The sequence below is a fragment of the Eptesicus fuscus genome, chromosome 8 (assembly GCF_027574615.1).
Source record: "Eptesicus fuscus isolate TK198812 chromosome 8, DD_ASM_mEF_20220401, whole genome shotgun sequence".
Taxonomy (NCBI): domain Eukaryota; kingdom Metazoa; phylum Chordata; class Mammalia; order Chiroptera; family Vespertilionidae; genus Eptesicus; species Eptesicus fuscus.
Genome location: NC_072480.1, coordinates 15,000,686 through 15,015,000, shown reverse-complemented (window position 1 = coordinate 15,015,000; position 14,315 = coordinate 15,000,686). Strand labels below are relative to the sequence as shown.

The window sequence follows — 14,315 nt, the reverse complement described above, 5'->3', positions numbered from 1 at the left end:
AGATGTAGGGTGGATGATGGTATATTGGCTTCAACATATTAACTTATTTAGATAAAATTGTGAAATTTACAGGTATGTTCATATTTTAAGAAAGAATGAAGACCGTTAAAGAAGAAAGCAGTTTGAACGGTAACTTGAAAACTTATATACACTATTGAATATTTAAAAAAAACTTATTTAGATGGGTATCTTTTATTTTCCTGTTGGTCTTATTTCTCTGAGGGGGATTTAATTAAAAAACAACAACAAACCCTTTTATTTGGAAATAACTTTAAATTTACAAAAATTTGGGAGGAAATTGCTTCCTCTTATGCACAATGTTTCTTTTTTCACAATTATGTGTGTTCATATACAATTTTTTTTTCTGAACCATTTGAGATTAAGTTATATATATACATCATGGTCCTTCACTCCTAAATGCTTGAGAGTGTATTTCTTATAAACTTCATAAATTTACATTGAAGTAATATTTTAATCTACCATGATATTCCAATTTTGTAGGTTGATTCTTATAGCATTTCCCCCTCCAGGACAGATTCAGTCTAGGGTTAGGTACTGCATTTAGTTGTCCTGACTCTTTAACATCCTTTATTATGGAACATTTTCATAGCCTTAAGAAAAAAATCTTTACCTTGACATCTTTGAAGAATACAGCTTGTCTCCCCACCCCCATTTCCCCCCACCCTCATTTTTAATAGAACATTTCTTATTTTGTTTTTGTCTGATGTTTCCATATGATCAGATTGAAGTTATGCAGTTCAACTGGATTACTATGCAGATAATATGTGTCCTCCTCAGGGTATCACTTCTGGAAGCACATGATATCCATCTGACCCTCACTGATGATGTTAATTTTGATTACATGATCCATATGTGGCTTGAGTTTTCCACTGTATAATTAGGTGTTGTTTTTTTTTTTTCTTCCTGGCAATTAATAAGCAATTTCTGGGGAGACATTTGAAGATATATACAGCTCTTCATCAAAATTACCTTTTAACTGTGTATATTCTATCTATATTTATATGTGTACATTTTGTAATTTTTTTTCTGAATACTTGAAGGTAAATTACATACATCATGACCTTTCACCTCTAAATATTTAAGTCTAATATTTAATCATTTCGCTGTTCAAATTGTCCCAGATTTAGCTAGGGGGAGGATCTTGTCTGGCTCCTGTGTCTTCATGACATGCCTACATCATTTTTTTTTTTTAACACTTCCTAACTTTGTGGTATAATAAGATGTTCCATGTTTATCTTATCCTTACCCTGCCCCACCCTGGAATTAACCTTTTCTCTAAGGAGCCCTCTTAGTGGAGAACTGTATTAGAGACCAAGGCTATGTATGCTCATTGCTACTGAGGTATCTCTGCTTCTTGGACCTTTCAGAGGCAGAGCTAGGATATATATATATATGAATACACCAATATATACATATATGTTAATGGCATGGGTTTAATTTTAAATTATTTTTATTATAATTGAAATGTCATAGCAATTTCATGAAGTTCTGAATAAAGGCAATGAAATCATAGTCCACGCAAACAACTCACATTGGTCATTTTCCCTTTGTTAATGTCTGTACATCTATTTTTATAGGGTTTTAGTGCGAAATTATTTTGTCTTTTTCAACTTAACATGTCATAACCATCTGAGTTACTATATCATTTTTACAACCTTCATTCCAAATGGCTGGGCTACATATTTCATATCATTTAGCCAATTCTGCCATTCATTTATTTCTGGCATTTAAGTTGTTTCCAATATTTTGCTTTTGTTAAAAATTCTGAACTGAACGTTTTTATGCATATACTTTTCCTAATTGACTTTCTTATTTATTTGCTTGTTTATTGGAAGATTTCCCAGATGTGGGAAGAGCAGTTCTCAAAATGTAGGTATGTTTTGATGGGTTTGATATGTACTAGCACACAGAATTAACCAAGCATTTACCATATCAGAATTGGATAAATAAAGATAAAAAGAATCTAGTCTCTGTTAGCAAGGAGCTGAAAGTCTAATGGAAGAACCATAAATTTTTTTTAAATTGTAGTTTGATAAATATAGAGGAAGAGCTTATAATCCAGGTTAGGAGTACGTGGCTCAGAAAACCTTTACAGGAGGAGGTTACAATTGAGCTGTGTCTTGAAGTACAGCTTGATAGAGCTGTCTTGAAGGATACCTTAGTGGAGCCTTAAAGGATTGGAGTTACCCCACTGTAAAAAAGAGTAGAAATAGGCCATAGAAGCAATTTAAAGCAGAACCACTGTAGTATGAAAAAACAGGAGGTTCAAGAAAATTCAGGTAGTTAATGTGATTTGTTGCCTCGGTGCCTTTGGAGGAGGTGAGAAAGTTAAGTCTGATAAGTGGATAGAGGTTAAACCATGAAGGGCCTTGCATGTCACCTTTATATTGATGCAATTGGAAATTCTTAGACCAATGAATAATATGATCAGATTTATATTTTAGAAATTTACTTTAACAAGGGTACTGGAGAACAAATTAGAATATACACTTAACATGAAAAACAAAACAAAACACCCTCCTCACATTTGTGGTATCAGTAAAGTAAAGAAAGGCTAGTGGCAATGTAAATTAAAACAGACCTTTTGGAAAGTAATTTAGTGATATATAAAAAAGGGTTATAAAAATATTCATATTTTTCCTTTCAGAAACTCTAATTTCAGGAATCTAGTCTAGGTGAAATAAATCCGAAATATGGGGGAAAATCTATACAGGAGCCTCATTCAAGCATTAAATATAATAATAAAAAAAGGGGATAGGAGAATGAAATGTCTAATAATAGGAAAATTATTAATTAAGTTATGGAATATGTACTGCATTTGCTATTAGCATCATCACAAAATGATGCATATCAACATGGAAAATGTTATGAAGTGCAAAATATAAATATAAAGAAGAGAATGCCCGGCTGGTGTGGTTCAGTGGTTGAGCATAGACCTATGAACCAGGAGGTCAGGGTCTGATTCCTGGTCAGGGTACATGCCCAGGTTTCAGGCTCAATCCCCATTAAGGGGTGTGCAGGAGGCAGCCTATCAGTGATTCTCATCATTGATATTTCTATCTCTCCCTCTCCCTCTCCCTTCCTCTCTGAAATAAATAAATAAATAAATAAATAAATAAATAAATAAATAAACAAATAAATAAATAAATAAGTAAATAATATATATAAAACACACAGACAAAAATATACTTAAGCAAAAACTTTTAACCCATATTAATGTTTTCTAATCAAAGTTAAAAATATACATGTTAAAAGGCCAACCTAAAATTTGGAATTGTTGACACCACCAAACTATGCTTCCAAGGAACACTGGTGTTCTACAATCTAGTCCAGTGATTCTGAAACTGAGAATTTGTTGAAAGCTATAAATCCTTTCTCTAGATTCATGTACACGGGTTTGCATAATTTCAGAAATGGATGATGCCTGATGCAAGATCCTGAAGAAAAACAGGAAAACTGTATGAATATATATATGCAGAATAATGGTCCACCCAAAGATGTCCATGCCCCAGAATCAATGAATATGTTATGTTACATGGCAGGGTTGCAAATTGAATTAAGGTTTCTACTCAGATGGCCTAAAAACAGATTATCCCAGATTATCTGAGTATACCCATTGTAATTATAAAGTTCTTCTAAATGTGGAAGAGAGAAGAGTAAGAGTCAGTGTCAGAGTATTAAGATGTGAGAAAGACTCAACCAGCTATTGATCTAAAATTCCTTTACAATTAATAATGGTTAATATTTATTGAAGAAGTTTGAACTTTCCCCTCTTTTTACCAATAAGGATACTTGGAAATGGATAAACCCATTTGTTGCAGTTATCTACTTTCTAAAAAATTAGTGTGATAATGCTGGCCTTAGATTAAATATTAAAAACAATGTTTTGAAATGTTTTTAAAATAATGTAATTTTCTTAAGAGCTTAATAAAGAAAATTTAACCTATTCAGGTTTGGAGTCATAGAATCTTTTTTTCCCCACATAACTTTTTAAAAATATATATATATTTTATTGATTTTTTACAGAGAGGAAGGGAGAGGGATAGAGAGCTAGAAACATTGATGAGAGAGAAACATCGACCAGCTGCCTCCTGCACACCCCCTACCGGGGCTGTGCCCGTAACCCATGTACATGCCCTTGACCGGAATCGAACCTGGGACCTCTCAGTCCGCAGACCGACGCTCTATCCACTGAGCCAAACCGGTTTCGGCTCCACATAACTTTTATTACAGTATGTTATTAGTATTATTCTATTTTATTATTTCTTATTGTTGTTTATCTTTTTTTCTTTATTTATTGATTAAAGTATTACATATGTGTCCTTATTCCCCCATTGCCCCTCCAACCTCCACCTCCCACTCATGCCCTTACCCCCCTGTTGTCTGTGTCCATTGGTTGTGCTTATATGCATGCATACAAGTCCTTTGGTTGATCACTCCCCCTTACCCTCACCCTCCCCTACCTTCCCTCTGAGGTTTGAGCATCTGATCAATGTTTCTCTGTCTCTGGATCTGTTTTTGTTCATCAGTTTATGTTATTCATTATAATCCACAAATGAGTGAGATCATGTGATATTTATCTTATTTCGCTTAGCATAATGCTCTACAGGTCCATCCATGCTGTTACAAATGGTAGGAGTTCCCTCCTTTTTACAACAGCATAGTATTCCATTGTGTAGATGTAACAAAGTTTTTTAATCCACTCATCTGCTGATGGGCACTTAGGCTGTTTCCAAATCTTAGCTATTGTAAATTGTGCTGCTATGAACATAGGGGTGCATATATCCTTTCTGATTGGTGTTTCTAGTTTCTTGGGATATATCCTAGAAGTGGGATCACTGGGTCAAATGGGAGTTCCATTTTTAGTTTTTTGAGGAAACTCCATACTGTTTTCCACAGTGGCTGCACCAGTCTGCATTCCCAGCAGCAGTGCACGAGAAAGCCCACTGCATGGGAGAACATATTTGCTGATGTTATCTCCAATAAGGGTTTAATCTCCAACATTTACAGGGAACTCATACAACTTAACAAAAGGAAGATAAACAACCCAATTGAAAAATGGGCAACAGACCTAAATAGATACTTTTTGAAAGAAGACATAAGGAAGGCCACGAGACATATGAAAACATGCTCAAAGTCACTAATCATTTGAGAGATGCAAATCAAAACGACAATGAGGTACCATCTCACACCTGTCAGAATGGCTATCATCAACAAATTAACAAACGGACAAGTGCTGGCGAGGATGTGGAGTCATAGAATCTTAACAGCAAAAGCATGATTCTGTAATTGCCACCATTGTCAGAGTGCCCCTTTAGTTACTGAGAACAAATTCATTTCCACCTATCTGTGATAACCCTTATCTTCAACCAGAAGATAACTGAACCTCTACTCCCCCAAAATCCTTTTTGTTTCTTTGATGGCTTTATGATTTTAAACCCTTTACTATCTTGGCTCCCTTCTTCTGGTTATTCTTCAGAATAATAGGGCCTCTCTCAAAAGTGAGACCCAAAATGGTAAGTCATATACTATATTTAGTCTGAAATATATACCAAGGGTTGGTTAACTTTTTATCCTAACCATTAAAATGTTTGTTTTGGGGGAATCATTTTAAATAATAAAAAATACTATAAATAATACAAATAGATCTATTCTTGGCCCTTTATCAAAATTGAAGGAGAAAGGAAAGTAATATATTGTTAAGGGGCCTTCAGAAGCAATGCAGTCTGTTGGAGATGATATTGAATTTTCAGTCCCTGTGACACTCCCAGGTTCAAAGTGGGCAAGCATCAATTAATCTACTCCCTGCCATACTATAAATAGCTGAGGCTAAACTGTACAAGAGAAAAATGAAAAGGAGAATATTATACAACCAGGAAATAGTCTAGAACCTTGCCTGTAAATGTCCGGCTTGGGGAAAAGGAGAACTTGTTTTATGCCAGGGTGTTAAACGTGACTGAATAAACATGAGGCATCTTCTCAGATACCAACTTTACTCAGAGATTTTTTTAAGAGATTTATAAGCAGTATATTTATACTATACATAGGATTATTATCGTATATCATACAACATTTATATTAAATTTAAGACAAAACATGAAACTAAAGAAAATTATAGCTTGGGACCAATCTTCTAGGCAATTATTCATTCTTCTCTGCTATTAACTACACTTTTGTGAAAAAGTTTGAGGAGCAATGACTTTGATGATTATTCATGAAATATGGGTAAATTTGGGGAGGGGGAGATACACAGATAATAGTGCGGTAAAGGCCTGGAGGAGGTGGATGTGGGGTGAAGAAGGTCAATGGGGGAAAAAGGGAGACATCTGTAATGCTTGCAACAATAAAGATTTTTTTAAAAAGAAATAGGGATAAATCTGGGAAAAGGCATGAAAGAGCTGTTCACTGAAAACTGTAAGTATTGCTGAGAGAAATTAAAATGACTTAAATATGGTAATTGGAAAGATATATCTGACTCATGGATTCATATTGTTAAGATGTCAGTTCTCCCCAAATTGATCTATAGATTCAACACGATCCAAATTAAAATCCCAATAGGCTTTAAAAAAAGTGACAAGCTCATTCTAAAATTCATATAGAAATGCAAAAATCTAGAATAGCTGAAACAACTAATTTTGACAAAAAGACCAAAGTTGGAGGGCTGACACTACCTGATTCCAAGACTTATTATAAATCTACAGTAATCAAAATAGAATCCATTGGTATGAAACAGACAAATAGATAAATGCAGCAAAATACAGAGTCCAGAAAGACCCATATATGTAAGGACAAGATTTTTGACAAAGTGCAAAGGTAATTCAATGAAGAAAGAATTTATTTTTTTCAAACATGATGCTGGAAGAATTGAATATCCATATACCAAAAATATGAACTTTGATTCATATGTCATACCATATAAAAAATTAATTCAAAAGTGGTCACAGATCTAAATATAAAACCTAAAGTTACTATAATAGAAGAAAACAAGAAAATTTTTGTGATTCTGAGTTAGACAGATTTCTTAGATGAGATACCAAAAGTACAATTTATAAATGAACAAATTGATAAGTTGGACTTAATCAAATTTTACAAACTTCTGTTCTTTAAAAGAAATTGCTAAAAGAAAGAACAAACTACAGACTGGGAGAAATATTTGCAAAGCATATAATAAAAGATTTGTATCAAGAAAATAAACTCTCAAAACTGAACAATGAAAAAACAAAAGTCTCAATTAAAAAATGGACAAGAGACTTGAATAGTCACTTCACCAAGAAGATACCTGGATAATAAACAAACATATGAAAAGGCATTCAACTTTATTAATCTCATTAGTCTTTATGGAAACACTAAGTAAAACCATGATGCAACAACCAGCTATCTGTATACATAAAAAAGGTATAAATATTTATTAGAACAGCTAAAATTAAAAGTGATGTTGAGGATGTGGAGGAATTGGAACTCTGATACACTTCTAATAGGAATATAAATTATAAAATCAGTCTGGAAAACAGTTTGTCAATTTCTTAAAAAAGTTAAAACATACCCCAAGGTATGATCTAGCCATTTCAGTCTAGGTATTTTCCCAAGAAAGGAAAGCATGTGTTCCTACATAGATCTGTACATGAATGTTCATAGCAACTTTATTTTTAACAGTCTCAAATTAGAGGCAACTCAAATATCCGTCAACTGGTGAACAGATTGTGAGTTAGTCATACAATGGCATACTACTCAGTAATAAAGGGGAATGAACTGTTACATGCAACAACATGGATGAATCTCAAAATAACATTCTGAGTGAAGAGACAAAGAGTTGAGAACATACATATGATTATACATATATAAAATTCTAGAAAATACAAACTAATCTATAGGAACAAAAGACCAGGGTTGCCTGAGGAGAAAAGTGTTAAGGAGGGAGGGATTACAAAGAGGCAGGGAAAACCCTTAGGGATGTTGGATATGTTCACTGTCTTATTCTGGTGATGGTTTCATGGGTGTATACATGTTAAAACATCAATTGTACACTTTAAATACACATGTTAAAAGTTATCAGTTGTATACCTTAAACATGTATGGCTTATTGAATGTCAATTATCCTATATAATAAAAGCCTAATATGCAAATTGACTGAACAGCAGAATGACTGGTCACTATGATGTGCACTGACCACCAGGCGGCAGGTGCTCAACACAGGAGCTGCCCCCTGGTGGTCAGTGCTCTCCCACAGCGGAAGCGCCGCTCAGCCAGAAGCCCTGAGCTGGGCTCACTGCTGGCGAGCACAGCGGCAGTGGCGGGAGCCTCCCCCACCTCCGCAGCAGCACTGAGGATGTCTGACTGCTGGCTTAGGCCCGCTTCCCGCGGGGAGCGGGTCTAAGCCGAGTGTTGGACATCCCCTGAGGGCTTCCGGACTGCGAGAGGGTGCAGGCCAGGCTGAAGGAACCCCCTGAGTGCACGAATTTCATGCACTGGGCCTCTAGTGCCTTAATAAAGCTTAATAAATATATTTTTAAATGTATCTAGAGAAAAGGAAAATAATTTCAATTGTAATATAAAAGGGAATTAGCATTTATTGGAAACATACTAAGGGGCAAGTACTGGATAGATGCTTTAATAAGAATTATAGTATAAACAAATACATCATTTGCTGTGTGCCAGTTGCCTGACCGGGAATTGAACCTGTGACCTTTCCGTGTAAGGGACAATGCCCAATCAACCGAGCCATCAACTGAGCCACACTGGGCAGGGCTCATATATTGCAACTTTGAGTAAAATTGTTTCTTCAGTGTTTAGTTTAAGAAAAATTTAAGAAAAGAAACAGTTTCTTAAAGAAAAACATTTTAAAGTTACAGAAACATCTGTATGTTGGTAACATTTCTCCAGAAATATTTAATATAATATAAAAGCTCTGGACTGGTCAATTTGAATCTTTTCTCATGGTCTCCATAGAAATGTTTGTTTAACAGAGACACTGAACTAGTGTTAGATAGAAAATATTATTAACTATTAAAAACATAATTTATTCAAAGACAACAAGAGATAATATCCTGGATTTCTACAATACTTAAGCTATTCCTTAGTTGCCTCACAAAGGAATTAATGTAGTAGAACATAGTCAAGGCATGGCTGAGGTGTCATAATAAGACTGTACAAAGTGTAAGATTTTCAACTAGCTAAATTTAGTCATTCAGTCTCTGTCCTCTGTCCATCTGCACTGTCTTCTGGCAACAATAAAGTTGGGTAATCTATACATTAAAGCAATTTCTAATGATGCCAAATAAACAGCAGTTCCTAAGTCATTTCTATTCCCTCCTCCATGAAAGTGTACAACATTTAGATTATCCCACATATTTCCCTTACACCCCAGTGTCTGGTTGTCAAAGAAAATCTATCAGATAATATTACTACTTGCCTTCATGTAGTCTCTAAGTACATACAAAATTAGACAACATGAAAATATAAAGGGCTCTCTGGATTGGGAGCACCTCTCCTGCCACATCCCATCATCCCCTAAAAATGTACCCCTGGATCAAGTTTGTCTCCACCCCCTCCTTGGTCAGGAGCACCTCTGTGCTGCTGAGCTGATCACTGTCTGCAGTGGTGCTGAAACGACCTGAGACACTGATAGAACCTCAGCAGCTCCCCTGACTTATTTCTAGCCACAGCTTCCAAACCAGCACCATTTCAAGGGACATTGACACCAGAGCCAAGTTCACTGGGGCTGGGATTGGGACTATGTTTGGGAGCCTCATCATTGGTTATGCTAGGAGCAACAGGCTCTTCTCCTATGCCCTTCTGGGCTTTGCCCTCTCAGAGGTCATGGGGCTCTTTTGCCTGATGGTGGCCTTTCTCATTTGCTTCACCACGTGAAGGAGCTGTCTCCACCTCCCATAGTTCCTTCTCCCATGTCTTTTCTGCCCTGTATGTTCCTTTATACCTTCCCAGGCAGTCTGGGGAAAATGGCTGGCTCAGGGTTTGACAGAGGGAAGACAAATAAATAAAGTATTAATAAGGGGGGGGGGGAGAAAATATGAAGGATAGAAAACATCAAACCGTAGAATTTTAGTTTTACTGACATTTATATATTACACTTCCTGTTTATGACTTCAGAAGTGCAACCATGCAGTGCTTCTATTAAAAACAGAATAATTGAGAACAGTTTAAGTAAATGATAACTTACCCAAAGGAAAAAAACACTAAAATGACTGCTGCCTTCATTTCTGGAATTCTTATCTTTGTTGTATACAGAGTCGAATGTTTCTCAAACATCATTTACAATTGTGTAGTTAAAATGGAGCTTGATGGCTTTTAAAACAAGCAACCAGACATGAGTCTTAGTTCTGAATCTGACTAGTTAATGGAATACGAAAACCAAGCCAAACCACCTCATATATATGTTAAAGTATATATTTTTATATGTATAAATGTTATGTTTGCAAAAATTTGCTTTTTTCCTCATTTTGAGGTTTCAGTTGACTATTGTTATATATTCGTGAACAATTCTGCCTGAAGGAGGGAAAGGGTAGAGGTGAATACAATCCTATCTAATCCTCTCTAATAAAATGGTAATATGCAAATTAACCATCACTCTGCCACATAAGCCACGCCCACCAGCCAAGCCATGCCCACCAGCAAATCAGGGCAAGTATGCAAATTAACCCTATCCAAGATGGCTACAGCCACAGAGAGCAAGGTTTCCCAGGTAACAGAGCAAGCCAAGCTTTCCATAGCCGTTGCAGGCCTAAGCCTCCACTCAAGCTACAAAGTTTCAATTATAGAAGGTAAACAAATTCAAACAAATGGCGGCAGAATGGAGCTTGAGAGAGTAGGCCAGGGTTGCCAGCAGCAACAGGGGAAGCAAAGCTTTCCGCACACCCTGGCCGGGCTCACCTGCTTAAGGCTACAAAGTTTCAGTTGTAGAAGGAAAATAAATTCCAGATACCAGGGCCTCCGCTTAGGTTGCCAGGGGGCGTGGCCGGCCTGCAAACCACTACAGGCCCCTCACACCCCAAGGTCGCCCCACACCCCAAGGGAACCCCACCCTGATCAGGAAAACCAGCTGGCCCCCACCCGTGCACCAGGCCTCTATCCTATCTAATAAAAGAGTAATATGCAGATTGATCATCACTGCAACACACAATATAGCTGCCCCCATGTGGACACAAGATGGCCACTACAAGATGGCCAGCAGGAGAGGGCAGTTGGAGGTGATCAACCCTGCAGGAGAGGGCAGTTAGGGGTGACCAGGCTGGCAGAGGAGGGAAGTTGGGGGCAAACAGGCTGGCAGGGGAGCAGTTAAGCATCAACCAGGCTGGCAGGGGAGTGGTTAGGGGGTGATCAGGCTGGCAGGCAGAAGCAGTTAGGGGCAATCAGGAAGGCAGGCAGGCGAGCGGTTGGGAGCCAGCAGTCCTGGATTGTGAGAGGGATGTCTGACTGCCCGTTTAGGCCCGATCCTACCGGTATCGGGCCTAAACGGGCAGTTGGACATCCCTTGAGGGGTCTCAGATTGGAGAGGGTGCAGGCTGGGCTGAGGGACACGCCCCCCCATGTACGAATTTTTTGCACTGGGCCTCTAGTTCTTAAATAAAAGTCCCTTTACTTCACTATTAACTTGTTCTGTCTGAAGCATAATTGAGTTTATTTTTTGTGACTTCAAAATGTGTGTGTGTGTGTGTGTGTGTGTGTGTGTTGTGAGAGAGAGAGAGAGAGAGAGAGAGGAGAGAGAGAGAGAGAACATACATGAGCAATGACTGCTAGCTAGACATCAAAATCCATGTTCTCATTTTTTGGCCTCTCTTACAGTTAGGTGTGGGCATGTGACTAAATTTTGGGCAATAGAATGAGAATGGGAGTTATATGCACTACTTTCAATCACCCTGCCTAAAAAATTCCTCTTCAACAGACTGAAATAGAGAAAAAACCACAGGGATACCTTGGAATTTGGTATTGAAAGCCCAGGTACTGAAAGACCTTGGAAACTAAGTATTGAACTACTTGTTTATTTCAGCAAGAAATAAATTTGAGTCATTGATTGTACACTTGGGGACTGATTATTATGGCAATTAGCCTACCCTGATTAATATGACACACACAACACCTATTTGCAGTGTCCCTAAGATGCACAACTACAGGGTATACCATTTACATCGTAATGTATATAAATGGCATTTTCTGAAGCACACATAAGAGGCTAAGTATGGCCCTGGCTGGTGTGGCTGCGTTGGTTGGAATATCATCCTGTACACCAAAAGGTGGCAGGTTTGATCCCTGGTTGGGGCACTTGTGTGAGGCAACCGATTGATTTTTCTTGATCACATTGATGTTTTTCTCTCTCCCTCCCTTACTCTCTAAAAAAATAATAAATAAAATAGAGTCTACAGGTTTGTATACACATGGATAGACATAAATGCTCCCCCACCCCCAAGGAGTTGTGCAATGATGTAGCTTCGTTAAACTAGCACCCACTTCCCTCTTGGGTTTTATTGCATATGAACATCAATTTGTGTAAAGGCACTTCCCTTTTGTGTTGGTGGTAACAGATTAAGGTGGAGTGGAATGGATCATATAATAAAAATGGTAAGGGGAAAATCAGAATCAAATCAGACATCTTTCTTAGATTTGTTCAACTGTGTTAGCTACATGCTGTTCTTATAAACTGTGATACTCTGGCATGCATTAGACCAAAAGAGTGTGTTGGGGCTACCCCCTGCACCCCCGCCCCCACCCCCAGACTTACTGGTATGAGTAATAAAAACGATCTGGGTTTCACTTGTCCTTATCTGTAAATGAGAGTTGGATTATATGACCTCAAAGATCCCTTCACTAAAATTATAGTTATGACTACAAAGATTCTACTCTTCTAAACAAAAACTATTAAGTTGAAAATATTTTTCACTCAGTCAGGATATTTTTTAGAGTAATTTTAAAGCAGTGTGTCACTTCTTTGATTACTCAGTGGGTGGAGAAGTAGCAAAGCTAATGTAGAATGTGATGTTGTTACTATCATAACTCGCTAGTTAATATTAATAATAGGAAAGCAGCAAAGGGAGGCCAGACATTGTAAGCACAGTCATCCGGGCAGCTTCACCAGGGTGCCACTTCTCACTCCCCAGGGAACCACTAGTCCATTCCCTGCAAATCACTGGGGGAGGGGGTCCAACACAGAGGAAGATGGGAGCATGGGTGCACAGTAAAGTTGAGATGACATAGGGAAGGTGCTTGCCTGTCAGTCTAGCCCAGAAAAAAAAGATAATTGGCTAGGAGGGTGGGGCCAAAGCAACACTTGGAATGCTGAAGGGTTCATTGAGTAAGCTCCCAGTTAAAATACGCAGACAGAGGAATCTTGCTTGCTCTTATTTCTCTTGATTTGCTCCTGCTTCCTTGCTGTTGCTTGCTCTGTATCCCGTACTTGCCTGCCGTGTGGCCTAAGAAGCTACATGGCCCATGTCCATGTGGACCCCATATGCAGCTGCAGCTGGGAACACAAGCTAAGCTAGCCAGATACTGAACTGGACTATGAATATGGAGCAAAAACTCTGGGCAGTGGCTTTAATTCTAGCTCTCCTGAAGACAAGGTGGGACTTTTTCTGTGGTGGAATGGAGGGAGATGGGACCCTGGAGGGGAACTCCCTTAATGATATATCATCAATAAAGCTTTCCAAGATACCTTATCCTCCCATGGGGCCTCAGGAAATTCTTATTCCTGCAGTACCCAAGAGCTCCACTTCCACCGGTAACCGGCAGGGACACAGATGGCACCCCACTGAAATGATATCTATTGAAATGATATACCATATTACAAAAAAAGTTTAAAAACCCTAAATAGATTTAGTTATTTGCCAAATTTAGTTGTTCACTGAACTTAGCAGATAAAACCTTAACTTTAAAATTGATTTTAAAGAGAGGAAGTGAGAGAAAAACATCGATTTGTTGTTCCACTTACTTATGCATTCATTGATTGATTCTTGTATGTGCCCTGACCCAGGATCAAACCCATACCTGGTGTATCAGGATAATGCTTTAACTAACTGAGCTACCTGGCCAGGGCTAAAATCTTAAGTTTTACTTCTCTTATATACTTATACTCTAATGTTTCAATGTAATAATACTAGAGCAAGTTTAGGATCATGGCAAAATCACCAAAGTCATAATTATCTTTGTCATAGTTAACTAAGTCGTATATGGCTTAGTGCTAAATCACATTTTGGGTATAGCTGACAGAAATGAATCTTTACCTGTTTGTTTGCTGGTGGGGTTCTGATCTCATGGATTTCAACTTTGGTTAAAACTAAAATATA

General features: G+C 37.7%; 2 long non-coding RNA genes and 1 pseudogene across 5 annotated transcripts in view; 2 read left to right on the top strand and 1 right to left on the bottom strand.

Annotated features, from left to right (window-relative positions):
* Positions 1-14,315, bottom strand: part of LOC114235340 (uncharacterized) — a 118,704-nt gene that overhangs the window by 84,817 nt on the left and 19,572 nt on the right. The gene's annotated exons all lie outside the window — the stretch shown is intronic.
* Positions 1-14,315, top strand: part of LOC129149937 (uncharacterized) — a 31,837-nt gene that overhangs the window by 3,462 nt on the left and 14,060 nt on the right. For all 3 annotated transcript variants that reach the window (XR_008556722.1, XR_008556720.1, XR_008556721.1), the window contains exon 2: positions 73-129. This is a non-coding gene — a long non-coding RNA (uncharacterized LOC129149937). The remainder of the gene's footprint in view (positions 1-72; positions 130-14,315) is intronic.
* On the top strand, positions 9,511-9,898 carry LOC103295657 (ATP synthase F(0) complex subunit C2, mitochondrial-like; annotated as a pseudogene).